Source organism: Pongo pygmaeus, chromosome 1, assembly GCF_028885625.2.
Source record: "Pongo pygmaeus isolate AG05252 chromosome 1, NHGRI_mPonPyg2-v2.0_pri, whole genome shotgun sequence".
Lineage (NCBI taxonomy): Eukaryota > Metazoa > Chordata > Mammalia > Primates > Hominidae > Pongo > Pongo pygmaeus.
Window position 1 is genome coordinate 57,382,781 of NC_072373.2, and position 8,049 is coordinate 57,390,829.

Below are 8,049 nucleotides of genomic sequence, written 5' to 3' on the forward strand. Positions count from 1 at the left end.
CCTGACAAAAGAGACCCTTTACCTGTTAACATTCATCATCACTGTTCTCTCTCCCAACACTACGCAACCACTATTCTACTTTCTTTCTCTGTATTTCTTCCCATTCCAGACATTTAATGCAAATGTAATCATGCAATATGTGGTCTTTGTGACTTTTTAATTTTTTTGTTTGTTTGTTTGAGACAGAGTCCCGTTCTGTCACCCAGGCTAGAGTGCAATGGTGCAATTCCGGCTCACTGCAACCTCTGCCTCCTGGTTCAAGCGATTCTCCTACCTCAGCCTCTCAAGTGGCTGGGACTACAGGCATGCATCACTACACCCAGCTAATTTTTGTATTTTTAGCAGAGACAGAGTTTCACCATGTTGGTCAGGCTGATCTCAAACTCCTGACCTCAGGTGATCCACCTTCCTCGGCTTCCCAAAGTGCTAGGATTATAGGCGTGAGCCACTGCTCCCTGGCAACTTTTAAATTTTTAATTGATATATCATAGTAGTAAATATTTTGGGGTACATGTGATATTTTGATACATGTATACAATGTGTAATGATTGAATCAGTAATTGGAATATATATCACTCATTTATCTTTTCTTTAAATTGGGAGCATTACAGTTCTTCTAGCTATTTTGAAATATATGTTATTGTTAACAATAGTTTCCCTATAGTGGAATATGTAAGTTATTGTTAAGGATAGTTTCCCTATTGTACTATCAAATACCAGAATCTATTCCTTCAATCAAACTGTATTTTGTACCTATTAACCAACTCCTATTCATTCCCACCCTTCCCCTTCCCTTCCCAGCCTCTGGTAACTAACATTCTCTTTTCTACCTCAATGAGATCAACCTTTTTAGCTCCCACCTACAAGTGAGGACATATGCTATTTGTCTTTCTGTTCCTGACTTATTTCACTTAACATAATGATCTCTGATTCCATCCATGTTGCCACAAGTGGGAGGATTTCATCATTTTACGGATGAATAATAATCCACTGTGCATTTTCTTTATCCATTAATTTATTGATGGACAATTAAGTTGATCCCATATTTTGTCTGTTGTGAATAGTACTGCAATAAACTTACTGATTTCTTTGCTTTAGGATACATAGCCAGCAGTGGGATTACTGGATGACATGGTAGCACTATTTTTAGTTTTTTGAGGACCCTCCATACTGATTTCCACAATGGCTTTACAGCTTTACATTCCTGTCAACAATGTGCAAGGATTCCTCTATCTTCATATCTTTGCCAACATTTGTTTTTTGTCTTTTTGACAAGAGCTATTCTAACTGGATTGAGGTGATAGTTCATTGTGATTTTGACTTTCATTTTCCTGATTATTAATGAGGTTGAGCATTTTTTCATATACATGTTGGCCATTTGTATGTCTTCTTTTGATAAATGACTGTTTAGTTCATTTACCCATTTTTAAATAGGATTGTTATTTTTTTGCTATTGAGTTGTTTCAGTTCCTTCTATATTCTGGATATTAATTCCTGGTCAGATGCATAGTTTGCAAATATTGTCTCCCATGCCATAGATTTTCTCTTCACTTTGTTAATTTTTATTTCCTTTGCAGTGCAGAAGCTTTTTAGCTTGATGTAACCCCATTTGCCTATTTTTGCTTTGGTTGCCTGTGCTTTCGAGGTCTTACTAAAAAATTATTTTCCCAGATGAGTGTCCTGTAGCATTTCTCCAATATTTTCTTCTAGTAATTTAATAGTTTCAGATATTACATTTAAGTGTCTAATCCATTTTTAGCTGATTTGTATATAGATTGAATGATAAAGATCTAGTTTCATTCTTCTGCATGTGGCTTTCTAGTTTTTCCAGCACCATTTATCAAAGAGTCTGTCCTTTCTCCCGTGTATCTACTAGGCATTTTTGTTGAAATGAATTAGTTGTAAGTGCCTGGATTTATTCTAAGTTCTCTGTGTTCCATTTATCTACATATCTGTTTTTATGCCAGCACCATACTGTTTTGGTAGCTATAGCTTTGTAGTGTAATTTGAAATAACGTAATTTGATTCCTCCAGCTTTGTTCTTTTTACTCAGTATTGTGCTTTTATTTAGCACATTTTCAAAGTTCAGCCATGTTGTAGCATATATCATTACTTCACCTCTATTTATTGCCAAAAATATTCCATTGAAGGGATATGCCACACTTTATTTATCTTTCAGTTGATAGCCATTTGAGCTGTTTCTTCTTTTGGAATAGTATTAATAAGACTTGCATAAGTATTCATATACAAGTTTTTATTTGGAATATATGTTTATTTCTCTTGGATATATAGTGATAGAATTTTTAGATCAAAAGCTAATTATATGTTTGACATTTTGAGGAACTACCAAGCTATTCTCCAAAGTAGCTGTACCATTTTACATTTCCACTGGAAATGTATGAGAGAGTTGCTATTTCTACACATTCCTGGCAACATTTACTATTATAGGTCTTTTTATTTTAGTTATCCTAATGGGTATGATGTTAGGATCTCATGGTATGGACTTGCAGTTCTCTGATGGCTAATGATGCTGTGTATCTTTTCATATACTTCTTGGTGATTTGTATATCTTCTTTGGAAACTTATGTTCAGATCCTTTGTCCTTTTAAACATTAGGCTATTTATCATTTTATTAATTAGTTACAAGTTTTTGAATATTGTGGATAAAATTCCATTATAAAATTGATAATCTGCAAAGATTACTTCTCTTTGCAGTAATTTTCTTGATTGAATCATTACAACACAGAAGTTTTACATTTTGTTGAAGTCCAATTTTGTAATTTTTTATTTTGTCACTTGTGTTTTGGTGTCATGCATAAGAAACCCCTGTCTTGTGCAAGTCACAAATATTTGCTCTTATATAATATTTTCTTCTAAAGGTTTTATAATTTTAGTTTATTTAGCTCTATGATTCATATGAGGTATTTTTATGTGTGTGGCGTAAGCTAGGAGTTCAGTTTTATTATTTTGCCTATGGCTAGTCCATTGTCTCAGCACCATTTATTAAACGACTATTTTTTATCCATTAAATTATCTTGGCACTTTTGTTGAAAATCAACTGAATACAATGATTTTATTTCTAGGCTATAGATCCTATTCCTTTTATTGCTGTATCTATCCTTATGCAAGTACCACAGTGTCTTGATTACTGTAGTTTTGTAGTAAGTTTTGAAATCAGGACATACGAGTGTTCCAACTTGGTTCTTTTTCAATAATGTTCTGGCCTTTTTGAGTCCCCTGTATTTCCACATAAAATTTACAATCAGCTTATCAATTTCTTTAAAAAGCCAGCTGGGATTTCTATAGGGATTACATTGAATCTGTGGATTAAGTTGAAAAATAGCTATCTTAACAATTTTATCTCTTCTGATCTATAAACATGGGCATATAGTCCTAAAATTTGTATAAAATCACAAAAAATCTGTAATAGCGAAGCAATCTTGAGCAAAAAGAGCAAAAATGAATCAATTTCGCTGAAAGATGAAGGCATCAGAATACCTGACTTCAAAATATATGACAAAGCATAGTAACTAAAACAGCATGGTACTGGCATAAAAACATAACTTGCCAAACTTGCCGATTTTTGGGTCAAAGTGTTTCCTTTTTAGTTGAAAAAAAATATATATAAATGTATATATACACATATGTGTATATGTATATATGTGTATATGTGTGTGTGTGTGTGTGTGTGTGTGTATATATATTTGAGATCTTAACCCTGACTCAAATACACAGTCTGCAAATATGTTCACCTGTTCTATATGTCATCTCTTCATTCTGTTGATTGTTTCCTTTGCTGTGCAGAAGCTTTTAAGTTTGATGTATTTCCATTTGTGTATTTTTGCTTTTGTTGCCTGTGCTTTCTAGGTCTTATCAAAATGGCCTTTGCCTAGAACAATGCCGTGAAGCATTCCCCACCCCATTTTTTGTTTCTAGTAATTTTATGATTTCAGTCTTACTTTTAAGTCCTTAATCCATTCCATGTTGATTATTGTATACGGTGAGAGATAGGGCTTTAGTTTTATTCTTATGCATGTCAATATTGAGCTCTTCCCACATTATTAGCCTGTTTTTTCCATTTTAAAAATCCTTTTATATTCAGTTGATGTGTAATAATTATCCATATTTATGGGATACAGAATAAATCAGGGTAATTAGTACATCAATCACCTCAAACGTTTGTCCTTTCTCCAACATGTGTTCTTTGTGCCTTAGTCAAAAATCAGTTGACTGTAAATGTGTGGATTTAATTCTGAGTTTTCTATTCTGTTCTATTCATGTATGTTTCTGTTTTTATGCCAGCACCATGCTGTTTTAGTTACTATAGCTTTGTAGTATGTTTTGAAGTTCAGTAGTGTGATGCCTTCATCTTTGCTCTTTTTGTCCAAGATTGCTTTGGGTATTCAGGGTCTTTTCATACAAATTTTAAAATTATTATTATATTTCTGTGAGGAATGTCATTGATATTTGATAGGGAATGAATTGCATCTGTAGATCATATTGGGTAGTATGGACATTTTAAGAATATTAATATTTTCCATTCTTAAACATGCAATATCTTTCCATTTATTTGTGTCCTCTCCCATTTGTGTCGCTAATGTTGTATAGTTTTCATTGTAGAGATATTTCACCTTCTTGGTTAAATTTACTCCTATGTGTTTTATTATTTTTGTAGTGATTATAACTGGGATTGTTTTCTTCATTTCTTTTTCAGATAGGTTGCTTTTAGCATTGTCTTAGTACATTTAGTGTTGCTGTAACAGAAATACCTGAGGCTGGATCTTTATAAAGAAAAGAGGTTTATTTAACTTACAGTTTTGTAGGCAGAGAAGTAGTACAAGAAACATGGCACCAGCACCTGCTCAACTTTCTATGAGGGCTTTCTGTGCTGTCTTATAACGTGGTAGACAAGGACAAAGGGGAAGCCAGCACTCTTGTGTGGTGAGCAGGTACATGCCGACCTACCCCAAAGGCTGAGGGAGCTGAGAGGTTAAAGAAAGGAAGACAAATGCAGTTTGTCAAAAAGAAACATTTAATAGGACTTAGAACAAAAGCCACGTCTCAGGTGTCTGTGAGATGGTGGGTCCCTGCACCTGCCCTACAGAAAGCTTTCTTTGTATGGCAAGCTTTTAGGGTAAAAACTGTTTTACTCTTAAAGAGACGCAGCTATTCATATTTCCAGATTTTCTTGCCAATACTCACGACCACTGGGGAGGTTAGATAAGTACTTTTATAAGAGTCATCTATGCTACAGGCATTGTTTAATATCTTACTGCAGAACACCTTCGCATGTAGGGGTCTAAAATCAGTCATAATGGCATTTTTGCTTCAAGATGGCATCACTTTTGCCATGAAATAGGATATTTCCTACAGGCACATGTTTAAAAGGACAACCCTCAGGGGTGTCCTGGCTTTGTAACAGCCTACTCTTACAGGAACTAATTTAGTTTTGCAAGGGTAAAAACTCACTCACTTTCATGAGCATGGCATGAGCCACCCATGAGGGAGCAGCCCTGAGGCTAGGTAATTTGTAAAGAAGAGGGAGAAGAGGGATTTATTGTGGGACTGTAAGCTAGTTCAACCATTGTGGAAGTCAGTGTGGCGATTCCTCAGGGATGTAGAACTAGAAATACCATTTGACCCAGCCATCCCATTACTGGGTATATACCCAAAGGACTATAAATCATGCTGCTATAAAGACACATGCACACGTATGTTTATTGCAGCACTATTCACAATAGCAAAGACTTGGAACCAACCCAAATGTCCAACAATGATAGACTGGATTAAGAAAATGTGGCACATATACACCATGGAATACTATGCAGCCATAAAAAATGATAAGTTCATGTCCTTTGTAGGGACATGGATGAAATTGGAAATCATCATTCTCAGTAAACTATCGCAAGGACAAAAAACCAAACACCGCATGTTCTCACTCATAGATGGGAGTTGAACAATGAGAACACATGGACACAGGAAGGGGAACATCACACTCTGGGGACTGTTGCGGGGTGCGGGGAAGGGGGAGGGATAGCATTAGGAGATATACCTAATGCTAAATGATGAGTTAATGGGTGCAGCACACCAACATGGCACATGTATACATATGTAACTTACCTGCACGTAGTGCACATGTACCCTAAAACTTAAAGTATAATAATAAAAAAAAAAAAGGAAGAGGGATTTATTTTGCTCACAGTTTCTGCAGGCTGAGAAGTTCCAAATTGGGCAGCTACATCTGGTGATGGCCTCATGCTGCTTCAACTCATAGTAGAAAGTGGAAAGGGAGTGAAAATGTGCCTAGAGATCACAGGACAAGAATGGAATCAACGGGGGAAAAAAAAGAGGAAACCAGAGACTTAATTACCTGCTCTCCTGGGAAGAAATGTAGTCCTACAAGAGAATGTATTCCTACAAGAGCAAAAACTCACTCACTCTTGTGGGAAGACATTAATTTATTCATGAGGGATCCACCTTCATGACTAAAACATCTCCCACTGGGCCCCACTTCCCAATTCCACCACATTGGGGATCAAATTTCAACATAGGTTTTGGTGAGAACAAGCCAGAGCCAAACCACAGCAAATTACCACCCTTTATTCTACGTTACCTCCTCCAGTTCTATAATCCTTGGCCATAGTGATATTTTCCTGAAAATCCCCCAAAACATCTCACTGTTTATGTAACAGAGAACAAAATTATGTTAATGTTCTGAATCCCACATTGTTTGGCCTTGTCTTCAACTCCAGGGTGACATGACCACAGAATACGGCTATTCTTACTTTGATCTCCAGTCACACTTGCCTCTTGTTGGTTCCTGAGTCATACTATCCTCCCTCCTTTAGCAGGCCCTGAACAGATGTTGCCCTCTGCCAGATTGTTCTTCCCTTCACTCTCACCTGGATAACTCCACACCACCCCTCAGATGTTGGAGAAACTCTCTGTGACTTCTGTGTTAGGCCAGTTTCCTTACTTTTAACCTTCATAATACCACATACCTTTTCTTCATAACAATTTCTCTTTTTATAATTGAACACTTACTGGTTTTAGTACTTAATTAATGACTGCATCATCTATAAGACAATAACAAAATGTTAGAGATTATATCTATTTTGCTCCAATGTATCCTCAGTGCCTGACACCTAGACATGTTTCAAATAACAACGTGTTGAGCAAATGAGTCCTTATTGTAGTTTCTGGCAAGTAGTTTATACCTGGAGTGCATTTTGCTTTGTGATTATTAGTCATGAATAGGGGTGAATGTTGTTTTTCTTGTTAAGCCCTAAATATGATAGTATTTTTCTCTCTGATTAAAGAAATTTAATCAGGAGTTTTCAGGTTCAGGAACTTTCAATTGTAACTATCTGATGTGTTTTTAGAAACATTCTCTCTTATCAAAGATACCTTATTAAACATAACAGTTTTGTATTTAGAAAGTTCCACCTTCTTTAACAGAGTCACTAATGAGGATGGAACTTCCAAAAGAGCATGGTCCTAAAGTTCTTAATAACAGTGTGGCTTTTTGTAAGCTACTTAATGTCTTTGAACCTCATGTTTCTAATCAGTGAAACAGCTACCTTATTGGTTGCAAGCAAAATGCCTAATCCATAAAAATGTTAAGTTTCTTTCTCTTTTCTGCTTCTACATGCCTCTTATGATCTCTGTCTTAAGCGTTTTCAGCCTAATAGTACATGTTAAACGAATTTATAACCATTTGAACCAGAGGTCTTCAAAATGAAATGCATGTGTACAGGATTCATAAAGATGATCTATTGGAGCTAAGAAGAAAATATTGGAACTTTAACCTAGGGCTGGGAACCATAGGTCACATCTGTAATCCCAGTACTTTGGAAGGCTGAGACAGGAGGATTGCTTGAACCTGGGAGTTTGAGACCAGTCTGGACAACATAGCAAGACCTTGTCTCTACAAAAAAAAAATAATTAAAAATTAGCTGGGCGTGATGTTGCATACCTCCAATCCAAGCTACTTAGGAGGCTGAGGTGGAAGGATCACTTGAGCCCAGGAGTTTGAGGCTGATTGGATGA